The sequence below is a fragment of the Odocoileus virginianus genome, chromosome 5 (assembly GCF_023699985.2).
Source record: "Odocoileus virginianus isolate 20LAN1187 ecotype Illinois chromosome 5, Ovbor_1.2, whole genome shotgun sequence".
In the NCBI taxonomy this organism is placed as follows: Eukaryota; Metazoa; Chordata; class Mammalia; order Artiodactyla; family Cervidae; genus Odocoileus; species Odocoileus virginianus.
In genome coordinates this window covers 65336811-65359195 of record NC_069678.1, presented here as the reverse complement: position 1 = coordinate 65359195, position 22385 = coordinate 65336811, and the positions used below count along the sequence as shown (strand labels likewise).

The 22385-nt window shown below is 43.1% G+C and overlaps 2 pseudogenes; both read right to left on the bottom strand.

The window, feature by feature from the left end:
* Positions 1–577: 577 nt before the first annotated feature.
* LOC139035089 (large ribosomal subunit protein P2 pseudogene) lies at positions 578–955 on the bottom strand (annotated as a pseudogene).
* A 1059-nt stretch (positions 956–2014) lies between these two features.
* Positions 2015–2657, bottom strand: LOC110136078 (small ribosomal subunit protein uS2B-like; annotated as a pseudogene).
* Positions 2658–22385: the final 19728 nt, after the last annotated feature.

Here is a 22385-nt window from a genome sequence, read left to right as displayed (position 1 = left end):
TGAACCAGGGGTGGAATCCAATATCTACTCAGTCTATAATCTCACACAATTGACCTTACCACTGTGCAGTCACCCCAGCTCTTTTTTTAAGTCTGCGGTCGAGCCCTGCCCTGTCTCAATAGGACTAGCTCAGGTAATCTGGAACATTCTTATAGCACTACCCTTCACCCTGGCTAGCATCCATTCATCTTTTCTAGCTTAGCTCAAAGGCCATCCCCTCAAGAAAAGAAAAGATTCTCTGACTCACCAAATAGACATGTCCTATTTTATGGTCTCATAGGGTGCTAAATTTCTCTGTCAGAGCACTTATCAAAAAATGCAATAAGACATTCATTGTGCAATTAGTTTTCATTCTCTCCACACCCCCCGTTTTTTAACATGAAAAAGGGTTTTATTTGAAGGGGAGCAGGACTCTAGTTGGGCTTCCCAGATGGCACTAGTGATAAAGAATCTGCCTGCCAATGCAGGAGATGTAAGAGACTTGGGTTCCATCCCTGGGTTGGGAAGATTCCCTGGGAGAGGGCATGGCAACCCATTCCAGTATTCTTGCCTAGAGAATCCCCGTGGACAGAGGAGTCTAGCGGGCTACAGTCCATGAGGTGGCAGAGTTGGACACCACTGAAGCGACTGAGCACACACACAGGACTCTAGTCAAGTCGTCAACTGACTCCTCTGACTCTGCCTTCTTCTCTGCTCTGCCCTGGGGCCGAACCTGCAGCAGGAGCTGCAGATCCTGGGCGGTGAAGACAGCCACAGCCCTGCCAGTGGACATGATGGCCAGCTTGCTGACGCCCTGGGAAATGATGTCCTCAGTGTCTTTTTCCATTCAGCTCACTGAAGATCTTGTTGAGCCATCAATGCCCATGCTATCAAGAATCTTCTTGATGTCCTTCCTTAGTGGTAGGAGGGGAATTGCTAGGAGGACAGCCAGCAGGTAGGAGGCAACATGGTGCATCGTGGCGGCAGCAGAGAAATCCCTCATATGTGACCTCTCCTTTCCTTTTTAGAATAAAGCTCAATAAGAACAGGGACCATCTGCGTTGTTTTTCTTTATCCTTAGTACCTAGAATTTTACCTTATATGTAAAACACATGAAATAGATACTAATATTTGAATGAGGAATACACTAACAGAACAAATAGTACCAATTTTTTATTGAAGCATGTGAAGTCCTATGTCCTTTACTGGACCATGTCTATTTTCCAGAAAGATAGAAATGACTCCAGTGTGCTAGGCTGGTGTGTGTTATGTGAATCTGAGAGTATCCTGATAAGTGTGCCAAGATCTGGCACCATGGCCATCCAAATCCAGCCAGCGTGCTCTTCATTTTCTGCTGTGACATGTCAATTGCCCAATCCATCCACCAGGTTCTCTTACACTTGCATATGTTAACCTCTGCTCACCACGAAGGCAGCTATTCACCTCACCAGCTAGGTGCCCTTAACAGGCAACTCCACCTTCCTTTTCTTATCTGTAAAATGAAGACACAGTGTCTAGATTAGAGACGCCCCTTCCCATTGTGAAGAGGATGTGTAAACTTCTGCCTAAACCCAGATGTCATCACAGAAATAGGGAGGAAAAGGGGAAATACCTTGAGAAGGAAAAAGTGGTCCCAAAAGTTTGACTAGAAGAATCCACAGAATATTTACCTGGAAGGGTTTCAAACCTAGAGACTGCATTACCTTCCCTTTATCTTTTTTTTTTTTTTTTTAAGAAACTGTTTCCTGCTCATCTTATTTCTGGGTTCTATGTGAGAGCCTAGGGAAGGGCAGCTTAGGACCAGTAAGTGGTTGTTCCTACCCATCCAGTCACCCGAGCAGTGGGACCTGTAGACCAGTAGACCAGTCCACAGTGGTGGCTGAGGACTCCCGTCTTCTACAGGACCCGCTGGGCAGGTGCAGAGGTGCCTGTGCCTTCAGACCCGTGTGTGACCTCAGGTGGAGCAGTCGTGAACTTGGGAGCTGGAGTAGCCCATGCACCCTGATGTTCTTCCTTGTGGCCTTCTCAGCACATGCTACTCATTCTTTTCCATCTCTCCAGCCCCTCTGTAGAAGCAGAGATGGGGTGTGACCTCCCATAGGTGTGCACCCAGGATGGTGGTACCACGTGCATGCAGAAGTTTCTGGGCCAGCATCCATCTCCTCAGACCCCCTGAGTGAGCCTCCTTGTTGCTGCAAGGATGTCAGTGACCACAGGGCACAGACGAGAGTCTGTGTAGAGGGTTCAGTGGTCAGTGGATTAATGCACAACACCTCCATGGCAGGCTGGTTGTCAGCTCTGGGATCAGTGACCACCAGAAGACCCGGCCCCAGAAGGCTGCCTGGGTCTGATTAGTGATGTTTCTGGGAGTGAAGTGGGCAGCAGGAGGAGTGGTTGCAGTGGCAGCGGCAAACTTCAGCACAGCCCTCTGGTCTGTTTTCCTGAAGGAAATGACACTGATCAGTCGGTTTTTAAATGATAACTATGGCACAAGCCATCTGCAGAAGCTTCTCCCAGGCCCCCTTCAGATCTAGAATGTAGATGTCATCCCTTTTCCTTTAGTAGATGCACTGTTCTATTTGGAAGTCACGGTTGGTGCCACCTAAGTGGGTTCCTGCTGCTTGGAATTTGAGGACATCCTCCCACTTCATCTGTAGGACATCAAGAGCTCTGGACATTGTGAACATTTCCCTTTAAGTTATACCAAGAACCCAGGACAATTCTGTATGGACTGCTCTCTGGATAAGTGAGCAAAGACTGCATTAGCTTTCATTGCTTGTGTGCTAGGTTGCTTCAGTCTTAGCACAGTCCAACTCTTTGCAACGCCTTGGACTGTAGCCCGCCAGGCTCCTCTGTCTGTGGGATTCTCCAGGCAAGAAAACTGGAATGGGTTGCCATGCCCTCCTCCAGGGGATCTGCCCGACCTAGAACCTGTGTCTCTTATGTCTCCTGCATTGGCAGACAGGTTCTTTACCACTAAGGCCACCTGGGAAGCCCTATCTTTCATTAGCAAGTCTGAAGTTTTTTTCATCCATCAACAGGAATGGGATCTTGAGAGCAACATGGATCTAGGGAAAAAAAAAGTCACTTTCAGTTATAACATCGTTTCATTTGGGCTAAGGGAAAGTTTCTATCTCACTCCCAATTTAAAATTTCTGCTCTTCCCAACATCCCTGGATTTGCAAACCTTGATACAGCTCTGAGTCACTGGCAGGAATCTTCAGTGGGGAGTGAGAAGTGTAATGTCTGGTGTGTTCTCCTTGCTTCTACTAGATCTCCAGATTTGGGGTAAAGAGAAGGGAAGAGGAAGAGAGAAACACCCTTCCTTAGTGCTGCTCCTCCTGTTTTACGTCTCCCAGGCTCCTCCTGCTTGTCTTTGGAGGCTTCCACACCCTGGTCTTTGACAGGTAGCACCCAGACAACTACATACTGTGCAGCCCCTGATATTTGGATGACGCACAACACAGCTGATGTCCTGCCTTCCTCCACTCTCAGCTTTTGCAGTCATTGTACTGCCTCTTTCTGCTGGGGTGACCTTCTAGGAGCTTTAGGTTCACTTAACTTCAAAACAAAATATCTTTTTGGCCTGTGGGAGACTGAGGTCTCCCTTCCATCCTAAATAGTAGAATCACTGATCTTCTGCTGCTTTTTCTGCTTACCCTGCTGTTGCCTACTGCTCCTCTGACTCCCACCTTCAGGGTGCCCGGACAGGGCTCGCTGGGTTCACATGTGCCCCACCACCACCTCTAGGGAAGGGATCATGTGTCAACCTCCCAAGAGTTTTCTTACTCTCTTCTGCTTGGGAGGCAGCACCTTGGTGGGCCTGAGAGTGTCTGCAACTCAGTCAGCATCCTGAGAAAGGGAGAAGCCAGGCTCCCCTTCTTGCAGGCAGCCTCAATTTCCTGGACTGGTTCTCCAGGAGCCACTTGACCTGAGAAGTAAGCAACTCATGGGGAATGGAAGAGATGACACAACAGTTTCTATCCAGCCAACAACTCATTAGTAAGAAATTCATACTTAAGCAAATTGAATTTGAGTTTCTTATCATTTCTTATGTAGGCGGTGGAGGGCTTCCCTTGTAGCTCAGATGGTAAAGTATCTGCCTGAAATGTAGGAAATCCAGGTTTGATCTCTGGGTCAGGAAGAACCCCTGGAGAAGGAAATGGCAACCCACTCTAGTATTCTGCCTGGAAAATTCCATGGACAGAGGAGACTGGCAGGCTATGATCCGTGGGGTTGCAAAGAGCTAGACACAACTGAGCGACTAACACTTTCAAGTGAGCATGTGTGTGGTGGGGGGTGGGGTGGGGGGGCTTGCGAGGCTATCTGGTCAATTTTTTAATAACATCTGCATATGTCCCTAGCACCTCCTCTTTACAATGTGAAACTTCTTTCAGTTTTGTAGCTGTAGCCCAAAGTCTACAAGAGAAGCTCCATTTACCATCTTGTTCAATAAATTTAAATATATATATAATATTGGGATGACCAAAAAGAGTGTTCTAGTTTTTCTGTAAGATGTTACAGAAAAAACCCAAATGACCTTTTTAGCTAACTCCATACACTACCCAGTTTGGATCATATATTTTATAACTTGCTTTTTCTTACTCAAAAACGTATTTCAAAATTTCCCCTGTTACTAAATGTCCCCTAAACTATTACTTTTAATACCTGTGAGAGACAAAGAATCTCTCACTGCATCAGTAACATTCGGCTAGGTCTAAAAGAGTGAGACATAGTTTTCTAGGGAGGGAAAAAGAGAAATCTCATATTAAAAGATATAGAAGCAAGAAAGAACATCAAGTATTCTGGGAACTGGGAGGAGGAGGAAGAGACTTGATCTACACAATCTTATGAAATTGGGGGGTTAGTATGTATTATTGCTAGGTTACTATTACTATTACTACTGTGAGTAATTTTATTTTCAAAAGAGGAAACTGAGGCTTAGAGTAAGAGATCCGTGAGTGGTAAAGCCAGAATCAAGTCAGGACTTCCAGAACCTTGGAAGAAACTGAATGTAAGAAAGGAAGATAGAAAGCAAGGAACTCAGAGTCATGAAGGGGAAGGGGTGCCCTGGAAGTGAGAGGATGAAAAGGGAAGGGAAAACCTCTCTGTGTCTCCAATTCAATCCCTTTTGTTCTCAGAGAGGCCTGGGAAGATGACCGCCACCTTCCCTCATTGGATGAGTGAAGTGTGATAAATATGTGTTTTTCCTTTCGGTACAAATGTGAAGTTGTTTCCAAAATTAGCCCTGTCCAACTGTTAAAATCCCCAAGTTCCCAAACTCTCTCAACAGGAAGCAAGCAGTGGACATCCAGATGTTTCTCCTCCCAGTGTTTGTCTGTGTAGTGTTTACATTTATCTTTTTCTTGTCAAATCGTGACTTTATGAAATGCGTTGTTATGGGGTTGGTCATATGCACAAAAGTCCTAGGAAGGGGAAGTGAGGGCAGCATGGCTACAGGGCGACACGTAGCTCTTTCGCCAAGGATCCAGCTCCGAAAGCCCTTTCAGAGAGCCATACTTCCCGCAAATGCTCAGACTGAAGGAGCTCACCAAGTATGGGACAGAGTTGAGACTGTTCTTTTTCTTAATGGAGAAAATTAGCACAGGGAACAATCTTTGATGAACTGCCCTTTGTGTGAAGGAAGGAAAAGAATCTGCCTGCCAATAATGCAATCTACTGAAGGCTGTGAATACCAAAAAGACATCTTTCTACAGGAGAAGTGGTGAATGGAAGATGTGATGGTGAATAATCAGTGGCTGTCACCTTGGGTGTCATTAGTTATCTTTTACGCTGTGCCAGGACTGGGCTGTGAAAGGTCAGTGCTTTGCATTCACTGCCTTTGCTAATCCTCAGAATAATCCTAGGAAGGAAGTTCTCTCCACTCCCCATTCCCCCATCCCCCAGGGCTCTGTTTATAGATAAGGAAACTGAAACTCAAGAGGGGTTAAGATGTTACACATTTAGTAAGTGGCTGGCTGAGCTGGGAATCCAACCTAGGCTTCAGTTCAAAGAGACTATATATTTGACTCACCAATATATTGTGAATGCAACAGACATAATTCTATTATTTAAAAAAAGGGGGGGACCCATTTTGTTCAGATTCTCCAAGGAGATATGGGATTTTGCCTCAGACCAGAGGCAACAATAGAACTTTCTAACACCAGAACTGCCTGTTTTTCTCTCTTAAAACTAAAAACTAAAAAAAAAACTCTCTTAATTTTAATGAGTTTTATTTCTCTTCCGTCCTCCACGGCAGTTATTTTGCCTAGGCAGTGCGGTCACTGATGCAGGGAAATATTGAAGGCAGGAGGAGAAAGGGATGACAGAGGCTGAGATGGTTGAGTGGCATCACTATGTCAATGGACATGAGTTTGAGCAACCTCCGGGAGTTGGTAACAGATAGGGAAGCCTGGCATGCTGCAGTCCATGGGGTCACAAAGAGTCAGACACTACTGAGCGACTGAACTGAGTGGGATCAATTTTTTAAAAAATATTTTGATTATTTGGTTGCACCAGGTCTTAGCTGGCATGGAGAATCTTCTATCTTCATTGTAGCATGCAGGATCTTTTAGTTGCAGCATGTGGGATCTAGTTCCCCAACCAGGGATTGAACCCAGGCCCCCTGCATTGGGTAGCTTGGACTCTTAGCCACTGGACCACTAAGGAAGTCCCTGGGGCACTTTTGATCACTTTTCTTGTCTTGCTTTTCATCTGGTATTATTTCGTTCTTTCTTTGAATGCCAGAGAAAGATATGAAAGGCAAACAGCACATACCTGACAGATCACAGTGATTAACAATGAAAAAAACAAAATAAAACAAAAAAAAACAGCTATAGGATTGGATCCTAGAAAACTTTCTCCTTCCAGGTAACTGGTGACCAAAGAGATAACTTATCAGACTTTCAAATGATAACACATTTGATTATTTGATCTTCTTTCCTCCCCTGTAATTATTTGTTGTTGCTCAGTCGCTCACTCATGTCCAACCCTTTGTGACCCCATGGACTGCAGTATACCAGGCTGCCCTATCCTTCACTATCTCCTGGAGTTTGCTCAGACTCGTGTCCACTGAGTTGATGATGCCATCCAACCATTTCATCCTCTGTCGCCCCCTGGTCCTCATGCCCTCAATCTTACCCAGCATCAGGATCTTTTTCAGTGAGTCAGGTCTTCACATCAGGTGGTCAGAGTATTGAAGCTTCAGCTACAGCATCAGCAGCCATAAGTATGATCTTAGACAAACCTTCCTGTTCTTTGTCCCACTATTAAAGAGAGGGAAGGAAGAAAAAACAAAGATAAATAAGGCCAATTTTATTTGGATCTGCTATATCTCATTAGCAACTTTATGGTTTGGGTCTAGAGTAGCACGTAGTACAGAAAAGGCATTTGCTCTTTTTTTTTTTCTTTCTTAACTGAATGTTTAATTGCTTTGTCCTCTTTGGCCTCATTAGAGAAAGGCCTATATCCTCCATACACGTTCTATATATAAGAATGAGCGTCGACAAAAGTGAAACATCTGCTTGCCAGATCTGCCCCCAAGTCTTCTTCTTAAGCACCAAGGGAAGCATCTCAAGTCAGTCCTCAGTTTGACTTTGCAGGAATGCTGCAGAATCCTCTGCAGTGTCTTTGCCTCTCACCTTTCCTGGGATTTTATAGCGGACTTTGAAGTTCCTCTGAACAAATAGGGTCTCTGTGTTTCACTTATTGCTGAGCCAACCCTGGGGCCTTGGTTCCATCAGCTCCTTATTAAGTGTTTAGCAATTTCAGTTTCCACCTTTTGGTCTTGCTTGCTTTGCAAACATCTGGAGAGAATTAGCTCCCAGGCCTTTGTAACATACCCATTTTGTGGTCCTAGGGAGAGTTGTGTGCTAGGGAATGTTGTTGCCCTTAATGAGTTTTCTTTACGGTGTTTCACTGTAAAAGGTACCCTCATTAATATCAACAGACAAAGAGAAAGTGAGGCTGTTCCACCTCTCTTTAGCTCTTGCCTTCTTGACTGCGTGAGCCCTTCATGTTGAAAAGGGAAGAATAAGTTTGAAAACAGGAATGAAATACAAGATAATAGAGTACACCATAAGAATAATAATAGCAACAATAATGTCCAGGCACTTGCAATAAGTAGAAGTCTCTCCCTGCATGACTCAATATGATACTGCTAGCTACATGAGCCTTTTGAACCCTAGAAATGTGGCTGGCATATATGTATTAAGATTTATTATAAGTATAAAACGCACTCTAGATTTGGAAGATTTAGTATGAAAAAGGTAAACTATCCCAATAATTTTATATAGGTTATATATTGAAATGATAACCATTCAGAGATATAAAGTTAAAATTAATTTTACTTGTTTCTCAGACTTCCCTGGTGGTCCAATGGCAAAGAATCTGCGTGCCAGTGCAGGAGACACAGGTTCGAATCTTGGTCCAGGAAGATCCCACAAGCAACTAAGCCCAAGGGCCACAAGCGCTGAAGCCTGTGCACTCTAGAGCCCATGCTCTGAAACAAGAGAAGCCACCACAATGAAAAATCTGTGCACTGCAACTGAAGAAAGCCTGCACACTGTGACAAATACTCAGCACAGCCAAAATATAAAGTAAATAAAGAATTAAAAAAAAAATTTGCCTGTTTTTTTTAGCCATTTACCGTGGCTATTAGAAATTTTAAAATTATGTCAACAGTTCATTTTTATGGTTTCATTGTGTTTCTATTGGATAGAAGTGCACTAAAGGACAGAGCAAATGATTTCACAGGATGACTCAGACTTCAAGAGTCCCATGACTGAGAACCCACATGACATCAACATGGACAGGAGAAGTTTCAAGAGAAGTATTTAGAAAATGTCATTGTGAATCGCAACAAACAGGAAAAGGTGGCTTTCAGAAACTACCGACTGGTAAGTTTTTCTCAGTATGAAATTCTAGAGTCAATTATTAAATATAGCACTTATAAGCAAACTAGAAAACAAATAGATGAATACAAGAAACTGGCTGAGTTCACTAAAACAAAGCATACCATATCAATTTCATTACTGTTTTGGATGAAATTGTTACATTGACAAATCTAGGGAATTATATAAACATGCCTGATTTCAACAAACTATTGGACAAAACTTCTCATGATATCCTTGAAGACAAATTTCAGAAAGTTGTGTTGGATAATAGTCATGGGATAAATCACAACGGGCTGAATATTTGCATTAATTTTGAAAATTTCTCTATAGAAAGATCTATAGGGGAGGTCACAAAACTTAAAAATTGAGTGAATATGATGGCTACCAAATCAGTACTCAATAAAAATGCATCAGTAATGAGAATATGACATACAACTATCATTCATGTAAAGTACTAAGTTCATGAAATGAATTATGTAGATTGCTAGTGCCTCAGACGATAAAGAATCTGCCTGCAATGCAGGAGATCCAGGTTTGATCCCTGGGTTGGGAAGAACCCCTGGAGAAGGAATGGCAACTACTGCAGGATTCTTGCCTGGATAATTCCATGGACAGTGGAGCCTGGCAGGCTACACATAGTCCTTGGGGTCACAAAGAGTGGGACATGTAGCCTGACTTGAAAATAATGCCTATGAAAAAGTATGCTTTTTTTTAAACTAAACATGAAATACACTCGTGGGAAAACATCATATAAAGCGGTAGTCTCACTTTATGGTACTTCACTGGCCAAGTCTAGAACACTTTGTTCAGTTCTTGGATAAATGCAATGGTTCTGCAGCTGTTCAGTTGCTCAGTCATGTCTGACTCTTTGTGGCCCCATGGACTATATGTAGCCCACCAGTCTCCTCTAGCTATGGAATTTTCCAGGCAAGAATACTGGAGTGGGTTGATATTTCCTACTCCAGGGGATCTTCTTGACTCAGGGACAGAACCCATGTCTCTTTCATCTCATGTCCTGGCAGGCAGGTTCTTTACCAAGAAAGGGGTCTTAATGATGAGAAAATGAAGGCCACACAGGCTGACAAAAGAAATCATGATAGCTATGACGTGATAGCTGTGCTCAACTCTATCGCTTGGAGAGTATAGACATTATACTTGGCTACAAAATACAGGCAAATCCAAAAACAATGAGTGCAAGTTACAGGAAAGATCAGACCAGACCATCATGAAGAAGAATTTTTGGAGCTATCCATGAGAGAGACTGCCATTCCCGTGGCATCCATCAAGACTGCTTAAAGAAGATTCTTCTACACTAGAGGCAGACTGAAGTAAGTGAGATCTTTAAATTTCCAGTTTTAAAATTGGAAATCCTATTAGTATAAGGAGTCTTCAAACTCCCTACAGGTTTCTGCTTTCATAAAATCAGGCTAATAAGCATCATCTGGGAATTTCTTTAAAATGATGAATCATGAGAAATTACACTATGAGGAAACCTGGCACATGCTGGCTCTGTATGTGTGTTTGGGTGTGGGGGTGAAGTGAATCCCTTCTTTGTAGGGTTTGGTGGTTTCTGTGGTATAAATGCTCCTACTACAGCAGATTTTAAGCCAACCACCATTTAATGACTGGATCACAAATTTCCTAAAAATTGAACAGGGCTTTACAGCCGGTCATTGATAAACTGGCTGGCTCCAGTTCTCTCCTATTAGCCCATCACCTAGCAGTCAGAATGTGGTGTCAACAAAATAGAATTAATCAATCAATCAAATATTTGGGTTTAAGTATTTGATTTTTCATGTTTTGCCATGGATCACACACTATGAAAGATGTTAATATATAACATGTTTTTTTTCCCCTCAAAGAATTTAAGGCCAAATAGGGAAGGGAATGGTTTTCAGGGGACAAAGATTAACACAGAAAAAATAGAGTATTTTAGGACATGGCATAGTGCTGACCATATAGGTCTATGCTGGTGAAGCAGTGAAGGCACAAGAGGTAACGTTTATTGAGTGTTGAAAAGCTCCATGTGCAGTGTGAGCCACTTATAACTCAAGATGCATAATCTTAACCCTATAAAGGAGACATTGTGCCATTCTATGGATCAGGAACAAGAGCTCAGAAATATCAAGATGTGAACTTGAAGTCACATCACTAGTAGGAACACAAGACCCTCTAAATCTACGCATCCCGTTCAAGCCACCATTTCTTCTTTTGCATCATCAAGGAAGGAGGAGGAAGACTGGGATGGTATGGCTGTTGGACCCTGGCTGACCCAGTAAGCAAGGCAAGGCAGATGGCAAGGAGGTCAAACTCCCAAACCCTGCCCATCCATAGTGAAATGCTGCTCCAGCAAACTGACTGCGATGTGAGCTTTGAGTTTTTGTTAAAAACTCCAGCTGTGTGAGTTAGGGAAGTAAACAGCTTTCTGAGCCTCAGTTTCTTCTTCTATAAAATGAGAAGAAATACTCTTTAACTGACACTTTGTTGAGGTTAAACGTGTTAATTTTACAAACCCCCCTAGCACAACACCCAGCACAGAGGGAGCATTCCATAAATATTAAAATCCTTTCCGTCCACACAGGTGCATGGGTCTCTCCTAGTTGGACTGTCATATGTGTCTTTATGCCTTCAGCAATTAGCACAGGGCCTCCTAGAGTCCAAGTAAGCCTTGTTTAGTTACAGCAGTGATTCATTCCTCTGGACCCAGAAACACTTTTTACATTAAGTAAAACAAATATATATATACATGTAAAGATCCATTCCAGCGTTGAGAAATCAGCGTATGGTTTTTCTTGGGCCTGTCCTCATCCACACAGATGAGGACATCCTGAAGGTCCACTCTAATCAGCCTGAAAGCTGCATATATCTATTTATTAACCTCAACAAGCCATCATGTTTCAGTCGTGATCTTTCCATTCTGAGAAGCTGTTTGTCGCATTACAGTGAGTAACAAGTGATGATGCTAGGGTTGCCAATAAGGGCGCAAGGAAGAGTGTCATACTGTCAACTAAAGTCCAAATATGACAGCTCAAGTCCAGTTCAGTCAAGGAAACCAGTGGTGAAGGTCATGGGACCGCTGGAGAGGTCCTCAGATTTTTTAGGAAGAAGTTCACGTCCATCACTACATCCTGAGAGGGTTGATCAGTAATTGCATGAATGGGAACCGGAAGCCTGAGCCTTGTCGTGGCTCCAGGGGATCTGAAGAGAACGGAACAGTGATTGGCAATAGACAAAGCTCCATAAGATCAAGCAAAGGCACCCAGCTGTGCTAATTCACCCTTTCTGTTAACTCATCTCCCCCTCCCCAGATCTGCCAGAATTGCCTGTAGGCAGATGCTTCCTACCTGTGTGCACAGGAATCAACTATGAAATCCACCTATGTATTTTCTGTGTAATCTGGCTCTGATTTTAGCTGACAGCATGTGCTGTTGACTGGTTTTTATTAAAGTCCATAAATAAGAGAGTAATTCATACCCCAAATGTTACAGACATTGTTTACATAGTGAAACTGTGAAAACTGTTTTTTTGTTTTCTGCCTTCCTCTACTTTTCAATTTTTTTTTAATGAGTATGGAGTTCTTTCATATTTAAAAGATAAACATTTTTTTTAAAGAGTAAGAGTTTCAAGTCAGAGACAGAAGTGTAGGGAAAGAAACTTCTATTGCTAAAGGCTTTGAGAATGATATTCTTACACCCCTAATGATCAGAAATTTGTCTACTAGGGCATTTTCCTCCACTTTCTGTAAATCTGAGTGACTTTTGTTCTGAGATTGCCAATTTGAAGATTGAGAAATATGCATTATAATAGAGAGATGAGTAGTTGGTCAAATTCCCAGTACTTACTGCCATTTGAGGTCTAGGTGAAGTGCTTAGAAAATGATGGCTTTTCAGAAGCTGGACTTTCTCAGCCCAGAATGACAGGATACATGACAGGTGGTGGTTCAGTGGTTTACTGAGCATCAGCTGTGTGCACTGGAGATGCAGGGATCATTTGTGTCTTCACTCTAGCTATGAAGGTAGATATGAAAGGAATACTGCAATACGAGGAAGTGACTTATGTACAGAGGTTGTGGGGAGTGGTCAGGGCGGGTCTCACAGAGCTGAGGACATTTCAAAAGGCTTTCCTTTAGAGTAGGCATTTGCTAAGCAGGCCAGATGTGGTTGGGTGGTAAAGAAGTGGGTAAAGATACAGGAAATCTGGCAGAGAGAAAAAAATCAGGACCTCAGCACTGACTCAAATAAAGTTCTCAAAGACACAATCGCTTTTGACCCAAATAAGGATTAGGCTAGTGGGCCACTCTGAGCCCTTATTCCATCTAACACCTATTAGTCCTGCCATGTACTCAGTAAAAGGACAGCGATGATTCAAGAAAGCCACATGACATCATCGTCCAAAAGCACTTGATGATCAGAGAGATAACTTACTGTGATGCTTCCTGTGCTTTCTGTGAAATTGTGAGAGCAAAATTTAAACTCTGAGGCTGCCCATTCAAGAATGAGAAACTGCATGTTAGGATTAGCATAATAAATATTTCTGTTTTGTAGAACCTACTGGAGATCCCAAAATGGCTCTTCCTGAAAGAATTTACAATCTGGACACTGTCCTACTACCTAGACAGGCAGGAAGGGAAGGGAGTGTTGCCACTAAAGTTGCTTGCTATGTCAGTGGGGGCTTTCCAGGCCAAGAAATAAAAATAATCGCAAGGCAATTGTAATCTTTACTGAGCTCTGTTGAAACATATCAAAGAGATTCCCAAATGTACAGCAAAACATCTTAAAATGGCCTTTCCTATCTCTCTCTAGTCGTATATATCACACATTTATGGCTCCCTCCTCCTAATTCTTTTCCTCCTTCTCCCAGCTTCCCTCCAAACTCTCTTAAACCCAGCGACAAGAGCACTTGTCTTCTCTCCCCCAGCTCCCTTCCTGCCTTTCTGAATTTATTCCTCCTGAGGCTGGTAGCTCCTTCTCCCTTTTCTAAAGTAAATCAGTTTCACCTTTTCGGCCCACTACTCCAATCAACACCACAGTATTTTTATATTTGTAGCAGAAATTTAATAGGCAGCATGGGGGGATGCTTTGCAGAGGCTGGAATACCCAGGGGAATGATTTTTTTCCCTTGTCATCTAAACAGCAAGCACTTTTAGCCCCTGCTGGCAAAGTTTCTTTCTGGTGGCTCCCATATTTCAGGCCTGCTGTTCAGTCGCTAAGTCACGTCCAATTCTTTGCGACCTCGTAGACTGCAGCATGCCAGGCTTCCCTGTCCTTCACAATCTCCAGAAGTTTGCTCAAATTCATGTCCATTGAGTTGGTGATACCATCCATCCATCTCATCCTCTGCCACCTCCTTCTCCTTCTGCCTTCAATGTTAGGCCTTACTCACCCTAAAAACATAAGGCTTCTCAGAATAAAGAAGCCTGATGTAAAACGATCTTCCTGAGCCTACTTTACTTAACTTTCTTGTCTTTCCCTTTATTAATAGCAAATTTGAGTCTCCTTTCCTTTACTCCTCAAAGGTGGTTAACTACAGGAATACTTCCCATGGTATAAAAAAGAAAGAAAGCAAGAAAGAGACTTACAGATATAGAAAACAACTAATGGTTGCCAGTAGGGAGAGAGAAGGGGGAAGGGGCCTTTTGGGGTAGAGGACTAAGAAGTGCAAACTATTAGGTATAAAACAAGTTACAAACCCAGGGAGCTTAGCCAGTTTTTATAATAACTACAAATGGGGTATAATCTTAAAATTACCTTTAAAAACTGTGAATCACTGGGTTGTACACCTGAAACTTACAGTGTATGTCAACTGTTGTTCAGCCGCTCAGTCATGTGACTGTTTGCGACCCCATGGACGGCAGCACACCAGACATCCCCGTCCTTCACTATCTCCCAGAGTTTGCTCAAACCCACGTCTATTGAGTTGATGATGCCATCCAACCATCTCATTCTCTGCCACCCCCTTCTCTTCTTGCCCTCAATCTTTCCCAGCATCGGGGTCTTTTCCAATGAGTCTTCTTTGCATCAGGTGGCCAAAATATTGGAGCTTCAGCTTCAACATCAGTCCTTGCAATGAGTATTCAGGGTTGATTTCCTTTAGAATTGACTGGTTTGATCTCCTTGCAGTCCAATGGACTCTCAAGAGCCTTCTCCAACACTACAGCTCAAAAGCATCAATTCTTCAATGCTCAGCAATCATTATGGTCCAGATCTCACATCTGTACATGGCTACCGGAAAACCATAGCTTTGACTATATGGACCTTTGCCAGCAAAGTGATGTCTCTGCTTTTTAGTATGCTGTCTAGATTTGTCATAGCTTTTCTAGGACAGGGGCCCCGTCCATTAGCATGGTCTCTGGAAAACACCATGTATTCATTTCTTAGTGCAGTTGGTACTTATTAAAGTGGATCAAAAGTGAGCATAAGTTTCTCAAAGGATTTTTTAGTCCCTTGAACCAAGTGTCACTGACATAAGACCTGGAGCACACACAATTGCGTCTCACCCTGTCTCAAGCCACCACGAGAATGAGTGACCAGGAAGTAGCCTTGCCCTCATAGGATTTCCTCCAGTATTGACACTGCAAGCCAAGGATCTTTCAGGACAGAAACAGCCATTTGCTTTTCTTTTCCTCTGAGAAGTGTCCTGATGTAAAGTTTTCCACCCAACTCCGGACTTCTCTGAGCTCACTCTGGCACTTGAAGAGTTAATCTGCTGACACCTAGTGGCTCTTGGCCAACCTGCGGGGACCCCCACTCACAGGGGAGGAGTGGGCGAGGGTGCTGGGGTGGCGTTGCCTTGGTGACCAGCTTTGTCTTTCCACCCCCGGGTACTAGTTAGAGGGGTTGACTTTTTGAAAGCATATTCTCTTTCTCCTCTCTCTCTCTCTCCTCCCTCCCCTGCAACTGGGGCCTGTTTCCTCTAGACCCAAGGCAAAGCAGTAGTGCAGGCTAGGATTTCTTGCAAGTTTTCCGCCCGTGGGGTGCCGCAACAGCTGTGACCCTGGCTTGATTTTGATGTCGACTTCAAGGGCGCCGTCCCCAGCAGGGGGAACATTTTTACCTCAGGAGGCTATTCACATTGGTAGCCTTGGCAGGGAAAGTTCCAGAAGCTTTGATTACACAAATACCTCTGCTAGGTACAGGCCCCCGTCTTGGCAACCTGGGGAGAGAGAATGTGCACGTGGGCTGATTAAACCAAACGACCGTTTCCTTGGCTGGGGTGGGAGCTGTGGGAGGGGGTGGTCTTCAGCTTGGAAATGATTTTTTCCTTGGCTGTGTTGCCTGGAAACTTGGAGGGTTTAATTAGGACTAGGGAGGTTTTGGGCTTCTGCAGCTGCCTCTGTTCCCCCCAGGGTTACTGACTGCGTGTGTGTGTGTGTGTGTGTGTGTGCACGTGCCCCTGTGTCCCCGGCAGACCAAAACCAGCTGGGGAACTGAACCAGGGCAAATGGGACTCTTTTCATATCAATTGATTTTAGTTAATAATTTTGAAACTTGTAAACCACAGAGAGGCTACGAGTGGTTTGCAAGTCATGTACTAGAGCTGGACGACTGGGTGGAAGTGGTAGTTGATACTGTTAACCTACATCCATCAAGGGCCAATCTTTGGAAAGTTTTTTGAACGTTCCCAAGCTCGCGCAGGAAGGACTGCCCTGGGTCCATGGCTCCCTGACTATGTGAGTTCCAAGGGAAAACCGAGGCAGAGCCCAGTCTGCCCCAATGCACTTGTCTTACTTTGTTAGGAAAAAAGAACAAACAAATTAAAACGCAATCTATTAATCCTTTATTGATCTCAATATCTTTATTCACCTCAACATGAGCAATTAGTTATTCTGCTATTTGGAGATTTTGAAGACTTGAGAAACATTTTCTTTTCCATTTTTCTGTTGCATGTGTGTACATTTGTATTTATTTTTCAACTAAAAATATTATACATATGTATGTTCTGGTTATAAAAGAATTAGAGTCAAAAATATAACATCTCTCGTTCAAAAGGAGATTTTCCAACTGGAGTTAAGGTTGATGAAGGCACATTTTGGCCCATCTCTTTCTTCCTTCCCGCCCCTCCTTTTCTCCTCCCTTCAGAGGAACATTCAGAGACACAGTCCCTTCCTTCACAAAGTCCACAGAGTTGAGCTGCAGCATGTCGCGTGCCTTAGTTCCCAGGACTGCCATAGCAAAGTGCCACAGAGTGGATGGCTTGGACAGCAGAGCTGTGTTGCCTCACAGTTTTGGAGGCTAGAAGTCCAAGACCAAGGTGTCAGGGGACCTCCCTGGTACTCTAGTGGTTGCGAATCCACCTTCCAATGCAGGGAATGCGGGTTTGATGTAGACTAGCCAAGATGTGTGGGACGTCTTATGTAGGGAGGTAGCTAGCTAAGATGTAAGATGTGATGCAGATAGCTAAGATGTGTGGGACATTAAGAGTACTTTTTCTTTCCTGCACATTTTTACCACAGAGAGTGACTAATTGGCTCACTTTTTCACTTCCTTGGGTTTTCATGTCCTTTCTTGTTGTTTAGTCACTAAGTTGTGTCTGACTCTTTTGCAACCCCACGGACTATAGCCCACCAGGCTTCTCTGTCCATGGGGATTCTCCAGGCAAGAATACTGGAGTGGGTTGCCATGCCCTCCTCCCGGGGATCTTCCCAACCCAGGGATCGAAGCCACATCTCCTGCATTGGCAGGTGGATTCTTTACCACTGAGCCACCAGGGAAGCCCCTTTAATGTCCTTACCCCAATCAAATTAAAATCCTGCCCCAGTTGTGTAAAAGTTTCTCAATACATTCAAACATATTAGTAATTATTGATTTCATTTTCTTGAGCTCTCTCTTTTGAGCTGATACAACTTGCACTGGTGGTTATATGACTAGATTGTTTCCCAGGGGACCCTCCATGTGGGCCTTTCCTGTTAGACTGGTCAGATGTCCAGAGAAAACTCTTCCATCTCCTTCTTGTAGAATATATATCTGACAGCTGTGTTCTGGAAGCCGAGTGTGGGAAGAGGCTGGAGTCCAAATATTTAATCCATTAATATTCCTTGAATCCCACTGTTTTCAGCACAATGATCTCCAATACCGTGACTCTCCCTGCATCTCAAGCTCAAAAACCATTGTTTACTGTCTCTGGAAACTAAATCTCGCTTGTCATTTACTACAAGAAGAAGGAGTTAAGTCACTGCGTGGCATGGGGAAGGTGGGAGTGGAGGCAAGGGAACTCTATCTGCTTCTACATCTTTTTCGGCCCACCCTCCTGCTTCGGCCCCACCTTTACTTTCACTTCCAGAGGCACCAAGAGCGCCAGTTCCTGCCCTGGTCCTCCGTCCCCAAGTCGCTCTGGGGGTCTCCCCACAGCATGCTTGCAGGAGGCTTTGTCCACCTTGTCTGCTAGCTCGGTCATCAATCCTTCACAGGTTTTGCTGTTTTCACCTTTCCATCCTCACTGCTTTTGTGTTAGTGGGTTTCAGGAAGAAAAGGAGCCAAGTATATGTGTCCAATTTGCCAGCTTTAACTCTAAAGCCTTTCCTGTCCTTTCGCCAGCATGTTCTGGAGGCATTTTCAACCCCTAAATGGGTGATCCAATTCCTGAGCTAGGTAGCACTTGTGGGTCAGTCTGGGGAGAGGAGAGGACCTTAACCTCACCATGTGATCTAGAAACATGTGCACATACACCCACCAGCACACACTCAGCTCAGTTCTCCACTCTGTATCACTCACAGCCGAGCTCAGCAGAATATTTGGAATTAGCTCCAGATTCTTATTTTGTTCTCCAGGTAACTTTCTTTCTACATTCCCCAATTCCCTCTTTTCCTCCTCTTCAGTTTATTCTTGATGCTATAGCCACAAATTATTCCTTTTGAAAATGAAAATTCCATTATTGTATGTCATTCCCAGCAATGTTTTGTCTTTGCCCTTAAAGTTCTGTACCCTACTCTCCTCCTATAACCTTTGCCCGCTATGCTTTAGGGGGTTTATATTAGTCTCCCCTCCTCAGCCAAGCTTTGGTTTCCCTAGCTATTTTGCAGTTCTCTCAGGCCTTTGCATATGCTCCATCAGTTCAGTTCAGTCGCTCAGTTGTGTCTGACTCTTTGCAATCCCATGGAGTACAGCACACCAGGCCTCCCTGTCCATCACCAACTCCCAGAGCCTGCTCAAACTCCTGTCTATTGCGTCAGTGATGCCATCCAACCATCTCATCCTCTGTCTTCCCCTTCTCCTCCTGCCCTCAATCTTTCCCAGCATCAGGGTCTTTTCTAATGAGTCGGCTCTTCACAACAGGTGGCCAAAGTATTGGAGCTTCGGCTCCAACATCAGTCCTTCTAATAAATATTCAGGATTGGTTTCCTTTAGGACTGACTGGTTGGATCTCCTTGCAGTCCAAGAGACTCTCAAGGGTTTTCTCCAACACTACAGTTCAAAAGCTTCAATTCTTCGGTGCTCAGCTTTCTTTATAGACCAACTCTCACATCCATAAACTCTCACATCCATACATGACCACTGGAAAAACCATAGCCTTGACTAGATGGACCTTTGTTGGTAAAGTAATGTCTCTGCTTCTTAATATGCTGTCTAGATTGGTCATAGCTTTTCTTCCAAGGAGCAAGCGTCTTTTAATTTCATGGCTGCAGTCACTATCTCAGTGATTTTGGAGTCCAAAAAAATAGTCTCTCACTGTTTCCATTGTTTCCACATCTATTTGCCGTGAAGTGATGGGACCAGATGCCATGATCTTAGTTTTCTGAATGTTGAGTTTTAAGTCAACTTTTTCACTCTCCTCTTTCAATTTCATCAAGAGGCTCTTTAGTTCTCTTTGCTTCCTCTATACCTGCCTGGAAAGCTCTTGACCTCAGCCCCTAAAGGCTCTATTGGGAAAACAGCCTTTACACAGGGAGACCTTCTCCAACTGTGTTTCAGGCCCTCCCCACACATACTCAGTTAAATCCTGCATTACACACTCCCATATAATTTTGTGATAGCATTTTAGTTGCATGTCCAGGCTAGAACGGACTCATCATGAGCACAGGATGTTTTCCCGTCTTGTTTTCATGATCCCTCTGGTATGCAGCACCAGACCTGGCCCATAGAAGGCAATCCATAGATACTTATTTAATCATCTGCACTTTTCACCTTAGGGTTTCCTAATCTTCGCTTTCAACCCAGCATACTGCCCTTCTAAATGTACTGCTCTAATAGCAGAGAATATTAGTTAAATATTGAAAATTTTGGCCTGGAAAGGTATTCACAATTCCCTTCCTGGAAAATTGGGCTTGGTGCTTTTCTGTCTCTTTCCTTTGTGAGAAATAGCCCTCATTGTCTTCAGGACACGAGATTAGGTGACCAGGTGTCTCTCAACTTACTCTGCTGGTTCTTCAGGCAGAAGATCCCCAAGATTACAAATAGAAAAGGAAAGACTTAATTTTTTCATAGGCAATCAAGGAAATTGGATGTAGTGATAAACCGAGCAAAGTCATAGGATGTTTCTCCTAAAATAAACTGAACAGAGGGCCCTGTTACAGAATTGCAATTGTAATATGATGTGTAAAGGTTGCCCCAGATTTTTTTCTCATTGCTTTTCTTATAAGAGGGAAAAAAATCCAGCCACAGTATGCAGTAATTGGAAGTTTGAAACTGAAACTGTTTGTTTCCTCATCTGTAAAATGAGAAAATTGAACTAAGTGCCCTCTAAGGCTGCTCTGAAATTCTGTGACCTTATTCTACAAATCTTTATAAAAATTGTTCACAAGAACTTCTAGGTTTCTGAAAATACATTGCTCTTGAGGAAATCAAAGTTTTATTGCAAGATTTTTTAAAAAATCTAAACACTTCTATGAACTTCACAAAAAATCAGGTAGAGAATAGTGTGGATTTTCAATCTGCCAACAATGATCCCATTCTGAAAAGTTCAATTGTCAGTAATTTTAGGACTCAGCACACAACTATATAAGGGCTAGAAGGGCTGAAACCTCCTAGCAGGTTTGGAATTCTGTGTCTTTGTCTAGAGGCAAAAATGAAATACCTGCTTAACTGCAAAAGATTAGTATCTAAGACTTTTTAAAAAATAAACAAAGGTGCCATGTGATACTTGGTATTATTAGTAGTAAATATCTACTTTTTACAGTCCATGATGGGGCTTTGCTTTCCTTCCCCACTGATGTTGGGTTGCTTTGGCCACTGAAATGTTTGTGGACATGAAAAACATTGTGCTTTCCTCAGTTTAACTTCAATCTTGTGGTTACTTGCCATGAGATGCCCTGGGTAATTACTGTCTGGAGTCCAAGATAAAAAATATGGCGCAGATATAAGCTTAACTCACAGACCCTCCCAGCTGAGCTCAGCAAAACTCAGCTAAATCACAGTTGATCTGCTGACCTTTCAGCACGAGAATAAATGCTTGCTATTTTAAGCTACTAAGTTTTGAGGTGGTTATTACATAGCATTATCATGAAAAAGTTGATTAATATAAGATGCAATGTAGGTTCTTGTGAGATTTAACATGATGTTTAAGGTATGGTTTCTGAAATTTTGCACACCTTGTTTTGAGTCTCACTTCCTTTATTTATTAGATGTGAAATGTTATGCAATAGATTTAACCTCTTGGAGACTCTTTCCTCATCTGCAAAATGGAGATAATTATGGTAACAACTGAAGAGCACTGTTGTGTAGACCAAATGAGTTAATACATATCAAGAAGCTAAGACAGTGCCTGATACATAGTGAGAAGCCAGGAAATCTTTATTATCATTAACAATAATGATTATTATAATTTCTATGACATAAATATTACTTCCCTGTTAAATTATAAAACTAGATATAAAGACTTATTTGGAATATTTAGTGAAAAAGAATGAAGAAGATAAGTATTCTGCCACATGGCTAGTAAGTTCGTATGATATTAAAAAAGTCTCCCTAGTAGCTCAGATGGTAAAGAATCCACCTGCAAAGCAGGAGACCCAGGTTCAATCCCTGGGTCAGGAAGATCCTCTGGAGAAGGACATGGCAACCCACTCCAGTATCCTTGCCTGGAGAATCCCATGGACAGAGGAGCCTGGCAGGCTACAGTCTAAAGGGTCACACAGAGTTGGACATTACTAAAGTGACTTCACATGCATGCATGCATTTTCTGCCAAGCAAGCTTATCTATATATATAAAGAAATTTTGAGTTACTTTGCAATGATTTGCCAAATCTGAGCTCTTTTTACTATTAGAATTTACATTTCCGTGTCCCAGAGTCTAGGATATGAAGTTTGGTATCAAGTATTAACAGTCTAGGTCCAATCTACACCCTCAGCGCCCAGAATCATTCATTAGAGTTCATATGTAATAGTTCACCACTGTGGTACTTTGCCTTCACATATTTAACAAGCATTTATTATGTACTAGGTATTGCATTCTGAGTGACAGACACTCCATCTCTGGCATTTTGGGGGATTCCTTGATGGCTCATACGGTAAAGAATCTGCCTACAATGTGAGAAGATCTCCTAGAGAAGGGAGTGGCTATGTACTCCTGTATCGTTGC